The 15,950-nt window shown below is 41.9% G+C and overlaps 1 protein-coding gene across 2 annotated transcripts in view; it reads left to right on the top strand.

Annotated features, from left to right (window-relative positions):
- The window catches only part of daam2 (dishevelled associated activator of morphogenesis 2), a 120,021-nt gene that overhangs the window by 18,545 nt on the left and 85,526 nt on the right, over nucleotides 1-15,950 (top strand). The window contains exon 1 of one of the 2 annotated variants that reach the window (XM_079286619.1): nucleotides 7,038-7,259. The exons of the other annotated variant lie outside the window; for it this stretch is intronic. The gene's annotated coding sequence lies outside the window, so the exon portion shown is untranslated. Of the gene's footprint in view, nucleotides 1-7,037; nucleotides 7,260-15,950 lie in introns of those variants that run through there. 2 annotated transcript variants of the gene reach the window in all.

Here is a 15,950-nt window from a genome sequence, read left to right as displayed (position 1 = left end):
GGACGTAAAAGCATTGATTTATATATAATGTATTTTAAGAAGGTTGAGTCTGTGGTCAGCAACGAAGGAACTCTCTCTAAGAAGTCCCCCCCTCAAAATGCCGTTGCCTTTTAAGCGTTTTTTCTTTCGAATGATGGGATAAGAAATGGTGATAAATTGTAATGTCAGTCGTCCAGCTGAAGTTGCACTCTGTGGAGTGAATTCACTGTATTGGCAATATAATAGCGACTGGAATACATAAACCTCTCTTTTGAATGGGGTCATCTACCTCTATTCTCCTTTTTACAGCTCACACACCTGGATTATTATTGGTCAAGAGAAGTGATGTAATGGAATGCCAGTATTTTGTGTAGTATTTTAGTTTTTGAGTACGTTGCATATTTTTATTTTATTTTTTTTTTATACTTCAATATTTTATTAAGTTTTTTTTTTTTGTTGCAAAGAAAAACAAAAACACATCCTAAACAAGTAAGAAATAATACTGGCAATTCATGCACCTGGCAAAAGGCCAGGAGGAAATACATTTAAACAAATAATTGAATTAAACAAACAAAATACATCAAAACAACCATGCAGCATGCCAACAACATTGTCCGTCACTCGTGTCAACCATAACTTCAGGATCAGCTTTCAAAATGATGTATTGGAAGAGTTCTATACACAGCAATATTTATGTTAAGATCTAGATTTTCACAGATAAAGTAGCATCCTGTTTGAAGCGAGTACCTGTCTTCTTAAAAGATAATGAGCTTCAGCAATGAACAGAGTAAAAAACAAATAAAAAAAACCCTGTGTGAGGTTAGGGAGGGCAAATCACCAGCCACGTTCTTATTCTGACAAATATTTGGTCCATTTTGTCCATCTTGCTATGTATGCGTCTTTCCTTAATCTCAGTAGGAAAGTCAGTCTTTCCATATCGTGAATTTCTTTCATGATTTCAATCCAATTTTCGGCTGAAGGTGGGTCGGTTTGTAGCCACTTACGAGTAATAGCTTTTTTTGCTGCTACCGTTAATATTTTCAGGAGGTATCTGTCGTTTCCTGTTATTCCTTCTATTTCTTAAACCTGGAGGTGTCCGCTATCGTGGAAAAACTGTGCATCACAGCATTTAAAAAAAGGTTGCACTGTGTGATGAATTTATTCTGACATTATTCAAAGTTTAATAGGGTTGGCCTTCATGCCCGAAGATCAAGGCGTTACATCATTGGTTACCACGATGAAGCTGCCATGAGTCAGTCAGCAGAAAGTTGGACCTTTGTCTTAACATGACAGCATTTAGCTGGCACATATCCAGGCAGACAGCAGAGCTTCTGTGGGAGCAGGCAGTTTGGTGACCTCTGACCCTGCCCAGTCTGCATCCGGGACAAAAGAGCCATTCAGATGCCCGGTACTTATGCAAAAAAACACCCAAAAAACACTCTCTCTTTCTGACTGGTAATCCTGTTGAAATGCTTGTTTACTCTCAATTACGATGGATAAAAGCAGGTGGATTATCACGTATTTGTGATGGAAGAGAATGAAGGGTTAGAGTAGAAGTATAGTATAGTAGAAAATGAGAAACTATACAGGAAGGGTGTAAATAATAAAGACGGGAAGGAATGTCACCATAAGAACATAGTGACTACAGTTAGATTTATGGTTTATGGCTTTACTGTCATTAGGTTACTTTTCTGTGGAAGCTTTTGAAATGTGGATAGCATAGTGTATCCCGCTATCATGATTTATAGCTAACATACAATTAGACCGTGTATAAAAATGTGCTCTCATGTTCTGCTGTCAAGAGTTCAGGCTTCGTGCAGCGGTGGTATTTTTCTCAGTGGCAATTTATCTCTGTGCGGGCATGAAAGAAATGGCTGCGTGCAAAAGGCTGTCACAAGGAATTCCTCGCCTAAACCAAACAAACCCAAGCGAGAGCTGCCCGGTCAGAAGAAACCCGAAATAAAACATTAAGGAACAACACGTCGTAAAACACGACTGTTGGCTCTGGCAGCCGCCCGTTCTGGAGGAGGATTCTCTCTCGCCACTTCTCTTCAGTGACAACCGTGGAAAGAATGCCGAAGAATTTCGGTATAGTGCTGTTTGAAACGCTTCTTCTGGGCATCTCCGCTACCCGATTCTTGTCCTGTTATCAAGTTTGACATCATATGAGAGGTCTGAAGGAGAAAAGGCGGTTTACGAGCCTGGAGGAGACCACCTTTGGGGACCCACTTTTTCTTGTCCACTGTTCCGTTCACCACTCTCCACCAAGCCCCAAATTCCTTTTTACTGCTCCTTCTGGCCAATTTTAGCACTCGTTAGCCAGTCTGTGATTGTTCCTGCCCTGTGGCGGTGCAGAATTTCAGTTCGGGAAAGATTGCTGCCTGGGACGCTCAGTGGAGTCTCACAGGACGGGGTCTAGACAGCATCTCAGCAAGCTTCACCCAGCTGACCGACAAGTGACTGGCAGCTTGTTTGGAGCTGCGTGTCATTTTATTGCACACAGCCCTGCGAAGAGGAAAGCATCCTACCTGAGGTGTCAAGTCTCGCTCGACATGCTCTGCAGCCTCTTCATCAGTCCTGGCATTCGCCTTCCATTGTGATTTACTCTGGGTAAAGGCTGACCTCACTTGCATTTTGAAAGAATTACCAAAGGGGCAGTGCAAGTTCACTGAAACCCAAGTTTGTAGAGGCCACACTCTGCGGTCATCTCCCTGGCACACAGAGTGACAGTGTGGAGTTGCGGATGAGTGTGCAACCTCTTATTTTCTTTCATTCTGCAAAATGCATGCTGTCCAAGGCGAGTGAAAACAAACATACCCTCAAAAGGGAATAGGAGAACAGATGGACCTATGGGCTTACTGGATCCCCACCTTTTTTGTGTTGTTTTCTTAAGGGGGCATGATGTTTATCGCAAGCATGCCAAGCCCGCTCCATTTGCGTCAATTAGTCAATGTAATTTATCCGGCTGTGATGGATGATACAGGGGTAGCTGAAAGTGCACTTAGCTCAACTGGAGCATGAACTTTGCCTATCCCTCAGGGTTTTCCACCCTTTGTTTGGTGATGGAGATATTACCCCAGAGTGAGAGCAGAAGCGATGCAAACCTCATTGTGATGCTGCCCAGAAAGAAGAAGAAGAAGAAGGAGGCAGTGGACATCATAGAGATGCGCTGGATCCCTCTTAGAGGTTAATGGATGCATCCCCAGGGCTTGCTCGGGAATGCACCCAGGCATTACCGCCAGCAGCTTGGTATCATCTGTCTTCCGTCCCTAGAGAAAGATGTCAAATAGTATTATGACTCCCCCTCCAGCAAGTCCTTCTCTGCTGGCCTAAACAGAATCACAAAGTTATAACTGTTTTATAATTTCTCGTGCTGGGCAACGATTAAAATTTAAAATCGCGATTAATCACATGGATTTTTTGCGATTAATCGCATTGTTATTGCAAAGTTCAATAATTAATTCAAAAGTAGTGTATTGCGCACTTTTATTTTGAAAGTACAACTATATGAACAAAAGTGCAATAACATTTGGTTTGCAAACACTTATTAAAACAAATAAGGTTATTTTTAACAGCAGTATTCCCTTTACACAGTAGCAGTTCTATCTCTTCACTATCTGTGATCAGTGTGCTGACTGTATGTGAAATGTTCCACTGCTGGGCAACAGGAATAAAATGTTTCAGCAATATGTCTATCTTATGTCTTCATGACAGTCAGAGCATGTGAATGCAGCTCTACTGTTCATTCATATAAGAATAAAAACACTTTACGCACAATTTAGGTGTATTTTCCCTTTAACTCACGAGATGCAGGTAGCATATTTTAGACCAGTGGTTCTCAACTGGTCTGGCTGCGGGACCCACCATCACCCCTTAATAACAAGCTGGGACCCACGACCCAAATTTTATATATGTATGTATGTATGTATGTATGTACACACACATGTATGTATGTATATGTATATATGTATGTATGTATATGTATATATGTATGTATGTATGTATGTATGTATGTATGTATGTATATGTATGTGTATGTATGTATATGTATGTATATATATGTATATGTATATATGTATATGTATATGTGTGTATATATATATGTATATGTATATGTGTGTATATATATATGTATATATATATGTATATGTATATATATATATATATATGTATATATATATATGTATATAGCAACGCACTTTCAAAATAAAAAAAATTAAAAAATGCGTTAACGCGCTATAAAATAATTGTCGGCGTTAATTAATGAATGCGTTAACGCGATAATAACGCATTAACTTGCCCAGCACTAAATGTTTCATAAATACACTACATGTATTATAATTTATAAAAATATTTTCTCATTGCACAGCTACTGTCTTCCTCTGTTACTCTGCTTCCAGTGCAGCTTGTTTTAAGTAGAGCTTTTATCCAATCAGATTTCACCTCTGTGTCTCTAGGTAAGAAGAGAGGCCCGAGACCTGCAGACTCACAAGTGAATCCATCTGCAGTTTAAGTGGGGACGATATTGTTGATTGTCATAATCTTCAACCAATCAGATCTTTAGTTTGACATGTTGGGCGTATTCTTTGATGTGCCAGAGCCTGCTAGCTGGCCTAAGTAGGTCAGCATTATGTGCAGCTCAGTTTTAAGGAGCAGCACTGCAGTGAGGTGCAGCGTGTGCTGTGATTGGTCAGTGGGCGAGCACGTGACTATTCTGGAATGAAACTTAAAGTAGCCATCAGAGGCTTAGTCGGAGTAGTAATTCAAGTTCAAATTGAAAGATATGGAAGAAATTATGACATTTTTTTAAATTTAGCTTGGTGTCGATTTTTTTTTTATACCTAGCTTTGTTTTTTTAACACTCAATGGCTGAAGGAGGAGAAACGGATTTGTGAGTTGGGATTCAACCATGGGATTACATTCTTTGTCAACAAAGAAAGGAGGATGGAACTTGTCTTTAAGTGATCAGCATTTGGTAAGTCAACTGCGTTTATTTTTTTACATCTAATATCTGAATGGCCCTCGAGTGTGTAGCAGATTGCATGTTGCTGCTGTTGTTTTCCCGTTTAGCTAGTTTAGCCTCGTGCGGTCCCTCAGCTGTTTCTTGTTTTTTTTTGTTCCGGTTCAGAGGTCACAGCCAGTTGTCTCCTACGTGAGCGCAGAAAACATTATATTTCCTACAATTTAAGCTGTGGCGCCATCATGAGGTTATTAGGAGATGTTTCAGCTGCAGGACAGCAGTGAAGAGCCAGATATAAAATGCACGGCCCGCCACTGATGTACATCATATATTAGCAAGGCTGGAATCGATAGTCTCGTATTGATCAGAAATCACCACCAGACAAGCTGTCACCTTGGCCAGCCTGTGAACATTTACATTTGACCCATGTCTTCAAAGGGTTGGGCAGTAAAGGTAAAAATGTGTAGCTTCTAGACATGACGTCTTAAGGTCTTGTCCATTTTGACGTCAGCTTTTCCAATTAATTACCTAGACTGGCGGCCCGCTGATTTGTCCAGCAACAGCTTTGTGATGAACTGACAAATATTTGAACACTTCTCAACTAGCTGGCGCATTTCCGCGACTAGAGTTTGGTATCGTTGGTTTTTTTTACCGGTGCCTAAACGGTGCCTGAACCGATACTTTTTTCTTCAAATTGAACAATATATTAACTGTTTAAAGTATACTATAAATATAAATAAATACAAAACACTTGGCTTCAAACTACAGCTTCAAACTTTTTAACTGTGAACAATATATTAACTGTTAACAGTTTACAGTATACTTAAATATAAATAAATACAAAACACACACACACTCTGTACACACACTACAGCTTCAAACTTCAGCAATTATTTAGCAGAAATATGAGCATATTTTCCTTCTCTGGCAAAATACGACACGTCTCATGACTTATTTTATTTTACCAGTTGGTGGCGGTAATGCGCCAATTCGTCATTCTGTGTTGTTGTGCTTATGAGCGACAGCGCTAAGTACCCCATTGTAATAATACTATGAGTGAGGAGCGGAGGACAGAGTCCTGCTGCCAGGACGGAGTCATCAGAGTAGTGTAAAAAAAAGTATTTCAATCGACTCAGGCACCGAAAGGAAGCACCGAAATCTGCGTTGCGTTTCGGTCCGGTAGATACCGGACGTATAGGAACCGGTGCCATATTGGCACCGAGTTTCGGTACCCAACCCTAATCGCGACTTGCTCTAGGTTGGCTCAGGAAGGGCAACTTCTACAGCCCAAAATTGTAGACATTTTTCCATAAACATTGAGTTGGAATAGGAGTTGATTTGCTCCCTAAACGTTGGTAACGTAAATATTGCACTTTAATGTCTTTTAAAAGGTTTGTTTTTTTCCACATTGCTGATTTTCCCAGCTGATCGGGACTATGTGGGGGTGTCCGTGTCCTGGCCAGTGTAAAGGGAGTCTTGGGTTGATGATGCCAATGTTTGCACTCACCGACCCCTCCATATTATCACAGTAACTTACATGAACTCTACTTCACAGACCCATCTGTGGCCCGCCAGCTGATTTCCCCCCCCCCCCCGCATTGTAACCGGATTAGCTGATGATGGTACCTTGACAACGCCAACAGAACTTTGCACAATCAAGCATCCTGTCTCACCTTCTTCTCAATGAACACTGATTGGATCTCAGGGAAAGCCTTTTCCTGTCTGTGTCACGTGTGTTTTTTTTTTGTTTGCTCAGTGAGGGAATGCATTGGGTGGAGTTGGGATTGCGGGCAGGGGTCATTTCCTTTAATCTTACCTCCCGTTGGCCTCGTGCGCAATGCATACTGTACATAAATGCATTTATATTCACAGAAAATCCATCACTCTCTCCCACTGACACCCACATGGATGGTGTCATACACTGGAGCCGGAATACAGAAGGGAGGGGGAAGCGGGGCGAGTGATCTAAAGACGGAGCGAGCGAGAGAGGGTGGGGGAGAGGGAGCGGGGACAATGTCAACAGCTCAGCTCCCAGCACAGTCAGCTGAAATCCAGGGCTCGGCTCAGAAGCTCAGAGAGGGGAAGCAGACAAAAACGCAGCAGCTTTGGTCGGGAAACATCGTCGGACTCAGCGACGGCATGGAATGCAGCCACGAAACACAAACTCCAAAGGGCAAAAAGAGGGACCTAAATCCGGAGGCTGCGGGAATGCATTAAAACTTTCTCGTATCCTTGCTTTGTTGAAAGGTTCTTTTTCCCCCCTTTTTAAATGACGTGATACAGGGGCAATCCATCTCTCAGGGCAGCCCATCTGAAGTGGGTAAGTAGGGAACTCGATCTTGATACTGATAGCCGTGACCCTTCCTGGTCGCCCATAGAGACACCGTAGTGCCGTTCCACACAGTAGGAGATTGCACACACGACAGGCTGTAGATGTTTTAAGTAAAAACCCAGTTTGTCCGTGCACTGCATCTCGCCGCTCGGTCCAGCCAGAGAAACACAGGCTACTGCCGCCAATAAAATTAACATTTGTCTGTAGGCTCAGTACAGAGCTGAGCGAGAAAGAAGCTGGTGGGCTACTAATCCCACTAAGACGATTCTTTTTTGTGTGATGTTGTGATTAGAGGGGAAAGGCTGTATTTTACAGTTCTTTTCCACTTTACTACGGTGGCTTTATAGGTCATAAACGGCAGTAAAAACTGGGTTGTGAAATGTGCATGGTCTTTATGTTTGAGCTCCTCCAGTGGCGTTGACAGCGCGCCTTGCTTTACCCCCATGTGCGCTGGTGCATCACGTGTGCAAGGTTTTTGGCATATTAGTGGTAGTCTTGGATTCGGTTTTAGCTGAGATCATTTTGAGTTAAATTTTCTTTGGAAAACTTTGAATGATTTAAGGGATGGATCAGCATTATTAAGAGCTGGGGGAGCGAGTTAAAAGACATTAATATCCACGTTTGGTTTAAAAAAAGTTAGTCCAGGGAAATGTTATGGAATTTCCGGAATTGAGGGAGGATGGAACAGTGTCGTATGTAATGGGCACAGACCTATTTCGGGTCCTAGATGCGGGCTGATCACACATGTTCATCAATCACACAGTCAGCCCTTCGGTGTAATTGGTGGCCTGGCAGCCAGACATTCCATATATACTGTACATCTCCTCTCAGCAACAACTCAACCCAATATGGAGCCAGCGGAGTAGACTTCTGCATACCTCTAAATGCGGCCTGCTTTCGCTTGGGATGTTGGTATTGCCTTTTTCCCTCAAGGGAAGCCGTCTACAGCTCAGACCAACATAAACACTCCCAGGGTGTTCCTAATTGGAAGAGATTGTGAAGCCTCCTTTCCCGTGTGGAAGCTTTGCCTATCCCAGTTGAGAGGCTGTCATCTTAGTTGTAAATCCTGTGGTGGAACTCCATCCAACCACTCCCTCCAAATTTCCACCTGTGAAACTGATTATTTGGGTGGAAGGCATCCCAAACAGAGGTTTTGGCGTTTGTGAATAATTTACTAGAGGCTTTGGCTTTACACATGGCTTATCTGGGAGATAATAGCTATGTGAATGGGCATAAGACAAACATGATTACTGCAACATTCAACGTAATCTGTTCCATTCAGTGGCTCGCGTTTGAAGGTTGATGAACCAGAGGCAAAACTCATTTATACAGTCATGAGGCCACGTGTTTTCTTTGATGTCTTTTTGCATTGTGAACAAGATAGTATCCTTTTCCACCACATTAAAGGCTCATTCTCATTCCAGTCTGCTGGAAGTCCTCCTACCCTCACGTGTGCCAGGGGGCGAGCTGAGTGACATCGCTAAAAGATTCAGTGTGTCGGGAGGGCATTAACGCACATTGAGGACTCGCACGTCGCGTACACACACACACTGTACTGCCGTCAGCGCTCTCAGGGCTTTTCATTTTTTACCGTCCATTATGGATGCATGAACTGCTCTCTCAGGATTACAGGGAGGGCGGTCTGCCTGTTTTTATCGCTTCAGCTTTGCAGCTGACTGGCAGCTCAACGGCCTCCTCATTACGATAGGGACAGAGAGGAAAAAGAGATGAGGTCTGTAAAAGCTGCTTAAACTCAACTATCTGATCTTTTGAAAGGGATTATCATCATGTTGTATTTACAGTAGAGTGGTTATGGTGTCTGAGGGACCAAACTCTGAGATGTAAGGCTGCTGCTGTTCTCTCGCCTTCACTGGAAGTCCCCCACACTGAATGTGTGTGTGTGTGTGTGTGTGTCAAATGCCACTATTGTATTTGTGCCAGTGACACACTTTCTGGGGCTTATGATGTGTAAGCATATCTTCTCTTTACAGTGCTTCAATTCAGTGTAGTGTTACCGCAGGCTATTTAAAAAAAAAAGAAGTGCTGGTCACTTCGGAGGGCTCTCCCTATATGTGTAGCTATAACTGTCCCAGAAAAGCATTCCAGACATTACCCAGAAGCCCTCAGTCCTCTATGCTGCAGCTGTTGACCTCTCACCCAGGCGAGATTAATAGCTTAACAATGCACAATATAGACTGACCCAATCCATTCACTGACATTGATGGACATAATCAAACCGTGCACGGTATGAGAAGGCAAACAGTGGCATGCTAACAAACAAATTATTTAAAACTGCTGAGCTGACTAGTGAGGGCAGCCGTGAGCATGGAAACTAATTGGTAAGGCTTGATATGGTTTAAATGACAATTTAATTGGCAGTAACAATAGCAGTACCTTCGAAGTGATACCAATAGAGTACCCATCATGTAAATGGAAGCTGTTTGTGTATGTCCCACTGGCTAGCTCATTGTCGGCTAGGGTTGCACGGTGTATCGATACTAAAAAGGTACCGCGGTACCTGTACGTTAAAAACGATACGATTTTGCATATTTTTAGTATCGATACTTGATTAAAATAGCGCGCGATCAGAGCGCACTCGCTGCTCCGCTCCCTGTCATGCTGCCTGCAGCCATGCAAGGGGGCGGGGCTGCCCAGCGCTCACACAGCGCGCACACTCACAGCGAGTGGGAGACATGCAGGAGCTTTTACCGACCGTCCTCGGCTTTTTGAAAAACAAGATGCCAGAAGTATCATCTGGAAGTACTTTGGCTATATTGCAGACAGTGAAGGAAAGCCCACTGACATACAGAGACGCGTCTGCGAAATGTGTTTCAGACAAAGGGAGGCAACACGTCTAACACGGCAAAGCACCTTTCAGACAGAGACCCCAAACTTTTTAAAGAGTTCAAAGAACGACGGGTAAGCAAATGTGATTATAAACATGAACACCCCCAAGCTCACCCATAGACAGCTAACACGAGGAGCCTTAGCCTAGTTTGACAACAAGCCGATGTGATCATGAGGTCACAATCAATGTTCCCTCTAATTTTTCATGTGTCTGGGCATACACACAAGCTCCCTGAGCACACTGAGGACCACTGTGAGCAACATCAGATGTGCACGCTGTGGCCACACACCAGTATCACACCTGTTCAAAACCTTGGATCATAGCAAGTTACATGGCTTATTAAAAGAATCAAATTACAGCAGCAATTTTCACTAGTTTACTTTTAATATAAGTGATTTGACAAACTTTAAAGGAAAAAGACAAAAATCTTGTTGTTCATGAGATGTGTAGTATGTTTTATGTGAGAGTCCTGCTTGGCCATGGGAAGAGTCTTGCTTTGGCCTGTGTGAGGTCCTGTTGTGGCCTGTGTGAGGGTCCTGTTCTGGAAGAAATGATACATATACACCTTTCAGACATAACATTTTGTTCACATTAAAACATTCACATTTTGCACAATGACGTGTGCTGTAGCTTGTGATACAGTGTAAATTCCTGTAAATCTGACTTAAATTTTACCTTATTTTTCACGTCTGTCCTTCTCACTTCTCCAATGGTTGTACACTTTGTCCAGGTTGATGGCTTCGTCTGCTTCTTGCTTTGACTTTATGCGCATCAGCTGGTCCAAATGTGCCACTTCAAGACGATTTCTGGATGCTGTTTTGATTTTATTTTTAGTTTTTTCTGCTGAATGTGACGCTTGAGGTAGTCCAACTTCCATTCAGTCCACATTTTTCCCTCGGAAAACTCATTTGCTACTTTAGCTTCGCTGCATGTTTTGCAGAGTAGACCCTTCCCCCTCGAAAAAGAAAAAATCTCACCCAGTTTCACCGCTTGTTCTTCTATTTGAACATACTCCGACAGCCATTCCATCTTAAAAGAACCACATTTCTTTTTTCCAATGGCTTGGTGAGTGGATGTGTCGCTGCCCGTTCGTTTCGCCATGATAAGGGGTTAGCATTTGCGTCTCGTAACTCCGCCGCACTGTTGATAGCTAGCTAACCTGCACGGCGTGAATGGGCAGGGCAATAGTGTCAATGCTATGATTGGCTGCGTAGCGTAAGTGAACCGAATCGTATCATTGGCTGGACACCTGTCACTCACTGAGTTACGTTGCAAAATAGTACAGAAAACAAAATTATTATTATTATTATTATTATTATTGGTTTAATTGATTAGATAAGATTAGGACTAATATTAGATATTAATTAATATGTTTATGTTGAATTTTATTTTATGCGCTGCATAGATTTTCTTGTGCGCTGAGAATGTGCGAGCAGTGCGCGATTGCTCAAGCGCGCAGCTTAGAGGGAACATTGGTCACAATGCACACAAACGTGCACTAAATGAAACAAAATTGATGCAAAATGGCTCCATGCTGGTGGATCTTCAGCTATTATTTTTATTTTTAGTTGAGGAAAAATAATTATTCCATGAATTAAGATAAAATATCAAACTCACTATGCAAGTAAATGAAGCATTGTTTAACATTGTTTGACAACCCTATTGTCGGCACACTGTACAGTTCATACAGTGGTTACCACTGATAAGCCAGTTTTCATACTAATTAGTGCAGGGTTATTTTGAGTAGAAATACCCAGCCCTGTTAATTGGTGACTAATGTAACTGAGTCTTTTCTGAGTTTGTTCAAAAGTTACCCCTTTCACCACTCTGGGGTGTTTGAACAACATGGAATCTCTGGGAAGTCCAGCATCTCTTTTCCTCTTGAGATTAACACCTCTCAGTTTGTACTCAAGCCATTTTTTTCTACACATACAGTATGATAACGTGTCTTTAGTTCGACTCAGAGCTCGTGACTCTGGTGTTTCTCTCCTATAAAATAAGAAAATAATTTGACACGGCAGGGTAGCACTCTGTTGTCGAGGGAATCATTCCGTGCCCTGTTAATATGTGGGAATGTTTGGGCTTGTCGAATGTGGCATGGCCGACTTTCTTCTCATTCCCAGTATTAATCGCGTATTTATCCCAGTGATCCCTTCTATTTGATGAGCAGACATGTGACTCGCGGAGATGTGCCCATCAGCCAGAAGAGAAGTGTGTGTGTGTGTGTGTGTGTGTGTGTGTGTGTGTGTGTGTGTGTGTGTGTGTGTGTGTGTGTGTGTGTGTGCGTGTGCGTGTGCGTGTGTGTGTGTGCGTGTGTGTGTGTGTGTGAGAATGTCCTTGAGCCTTTTGAGATGGAGGGAAAAAATATATATAATAATAATTTAAAAAAACAAAAAACACAACAAACCAAATGAAAAACAGGTAAGTATGTGTGCATATGGATGTTCATGTATGCATGTATGTGGGTTTCAATTGGTTGTCCGGCAAGAAAAACAAAACAGAAATCAACAATAATAAAAAATAAATATATACCGGTGTGTGTATATATACTATACATATTTCAATATTAATAGAATGGGTGGTGTCATGTTTGCAGAAACATAGTGAGGGATGACCAGGTGGAATGGTGTTCTGTTGTATTGTATATGATGGATGAGGTTAGATTTTCCATTGAAATATATTCTATCATTAAGTTTCTCCAGTGTGCGATGTGTGTATTATTCCTTGATTTCCAGTTCATGAGGACCTGTGCTTCTGATGAAAGTCTCCCCCCCTTGATACGACATTCTTCCTGAGTGAACACAACATCTGCGTTGTTAAGAGTCCCACACAGCAACTGGTGGACTTTCCTTGTGCAACATGTGGATGACCATCTGAATACAGTTACTGCAACACAAGTTGAAGCCTTGATGGATGCCTCACAAAAAAGGGCTTTTTGTGACGTCAGGCCTCCAAAACGTGCCTCTGCAAACTCTGGTTGAATTCGTAGTTAACTTCTTCTAAGCCATCTGCTTCTGCACAGGTTCTGATTTTTGCTTGTGTAACTCGTGTCTGTGGTCTGTGTCGTGGCTTCTATATAGGGGTTTAACATGTTTCTAATAATTTGCTTCAAACTGTAACCGGGCATGGCTGGGTACTCGAGGCCCCTCCACTGCTGCATAGAACTGCTACGTTTGTTTTGATCAAAGCAAAAAGTCAATGTAAAGGCACAGTTGTAACAACCCCATGGTACTTCATGTGGTCTGTTCCTCACATTGGAAAAATTACATATTTTTCCTTTTTTTAAATGAAACAAGCTAAATGAAATGGCTATTAATGACATCCACGGCGGACTGGAAACACCCCCCCCCCCCCCCTCCAAGTTTTCCAGAGTAAACCACTGAGGCATTTCCTCTTTACGGGTGAGGTGGGTTACTGTGCCTCATGTTAAAGCCAACTGTGCTTATGTGTTTGTTTTGAATGAGGATAGAAGCCAATAAGACCTCAGAGAATTCTCAAATTGAAAGAGTTTAAAAGTTTATAATGGGATGTTGAAAGACTACCATGTATAGGTGGTGATGGAGATCTGGCTGTTTAAATTAAATGAATTGGTTGGTTAGAGATGACACATTATGGAAGTCTCAGACTGTTTGGACAGCTTTTCTAGAATAACCAGTTTGTAGCTTGAGGTCACAGTGATGGGATATCAATTGACAGTAGACAGATGTGAAAAACATTCAATCATTGCCATTTTTCCTGGAGAGACGATCTATGTGCTTCACAAGATCGGTGGCCACTTTGCAAACCTGGGGCGGTTACATATAATTACACTGTCCTTGCATTGGCTGTCTGACAAGATCTGTTTGTAAACAGAAGAAAATGAAAAATGCCTCTCGGTCCAAATGTGATTGCGTTTGCCTTGGAGACAGTCTGGATATATTTAAGCAGCAGTATTAACCACAAGCTATTAAAGTCATTAATAATAATTGTGGTGGTGGTCAATTTGAATGGAGGTACTTTTGACTTGTTCATTTGTTCCTTAAATTACGCACAGTGAAGTTCCACTCTATGACCGCGCCATGGAACTGGCTCAACCACACCTACTTAACATTGTTATGTTGCTATATGACTTGAGGCATGAGACAAGTTTGAAATTCTATGTGCTTGAAGTCCATTGTCACGTTGTTTCCCGGCGACACCGTCTGAAGGCACAGCTCCCAGTCCGACAGCTGCATAGGTTTTCAGCTGTCTCATCCTAACAGCCTCCACTATCTGAGTGAAGGGCAGAAAGGAATTGATAGAGGGAGAATTGAAGCAAAGAAATTAGGGAGGTTTGGAGGAATGGTTAAAAAGAGTGTTGAAGGGGAGGAACGGTGGGGTTCAGATCATCTGATTCTGGGTTGTTTTCCTGGAAGTTGCACATAGGCATAAGAGCACAGACAGCCCTTGTCAGTAGCTGCCTTAAATCCCTAGAGCAGGGGTCTTCAACGTTTTGCAGGCCAAGGACCCCCAAACTGATAGAGAGATGGAGCAGGGACCCCCAACTATATATATTGTATAAAATTGTGTTTTATATTAAATGTGCCTAGTACCGTGTATACCTCTTTATTGTGCATTCAATATGAAGCTATTCAAATAATACACAGGTTCATATATTCATGTTTTTATTTTAAACATGTACAAGGTACAGTTATTTTTATTTTAAACATAAATGTGGAAACTAAAATGAGTGATGGCCTATTAGTGCCACTGCCATGCATAAACATACCTGTTATCTTTCATACAATACTGAACGATTAAAATGGACAGATTCATGGTTAGAGAAAAAAAAAAGATTATTTTTATTTTTTATTGTCTAATCAACCAAAGAATTTCGCGGACCCCCTGCAGTACCTCCGCGGACCCCCTGTTGAAGACCTCTGCCCTAGAGAGTGTCTGTGGATGGAGCCTGTGGAGGAAAAACTCCTCACGAGGAGCGTGTAGCAGGCCAGCACACGTGGTCTGATAGCTATTCAGACACACGGCGCTAAAAACGTTACCGAAACTGGTTTACCGTCAGAAAGGATTTTAATCCTGCTGTTGCAATTACAGTTATGCAATGGTGTACATTAATCTCATGAAATATTACACAATTAACCCACTTTGGAAAAAACTCTTCCCAGTCCCAGGAGAACACGTCTTCCCCAGGACCGCTACCTAACAGAAGAGAAAAACGCTTGGCTATATCCCTCCCTCATATTCGTTCGCGACTCCTCCCCTTTCGTCTATCTCAATTTTTATTGGCTACCTACGCTCACACCTCAGTAAACACCTGTCTTCACATCTCGCTCTACCTGCAACAAACACATTCAAATCCTGTCAGTTATGACTTACTCCCTTCTATAATCCTACAGCACTTTATGTTTATCTTAATTATGCATCCCCAAAACCCTTATGATTATGACTAATTATGAATCTTAATTATGAATTATTAAACACTATTATATCTACTAACCACCCCGGTTTTTGCTCAAATTTCTTACAAGCCGAGGCATGGTACTTGTGATTTTGTTGTCAGTAACTGCCTACCCTGTATTGTAGATTGGGGTCATATATCATACGTTAAGTCGATTACGTAAAAATGATCAAGGTCATATCTATATATCATACAATAGGGCAATAACGTAAAAATAGTTGGTCATGTCCATATATCATACAATAAGTTGATAATGAGGATTGAGATCCATTTATAGTACGATAAGTCGATATACTAGTTATTTTGACAAGCGTACTTACAGTTTAAGCAAACATTTACTTCATATTATTATCCTGACAGAAATTACATCGAAAAGAATCCGTACTTCATGTCTAAA

The sequence above is a fragment of the Melanostigma gelatinosum genome (assembly GCF_949748355.1).
Source record: "Melanostigma gelatinosum genome assembly, chromosome: 16".
NCBI classification, from domain to species: domain Eukaryota; kingdom Metazoa; phylum Chordata; class Actinopteri; order Perciformes; family Zoarcidae; genus Melanostigma; species Melanostigma gelatinosum.
The sequence above is the reverse complement of the archived record's forward strand: the minus strand, read 5'-3'. Positions and strand labels throughout refer to the sequence as shown.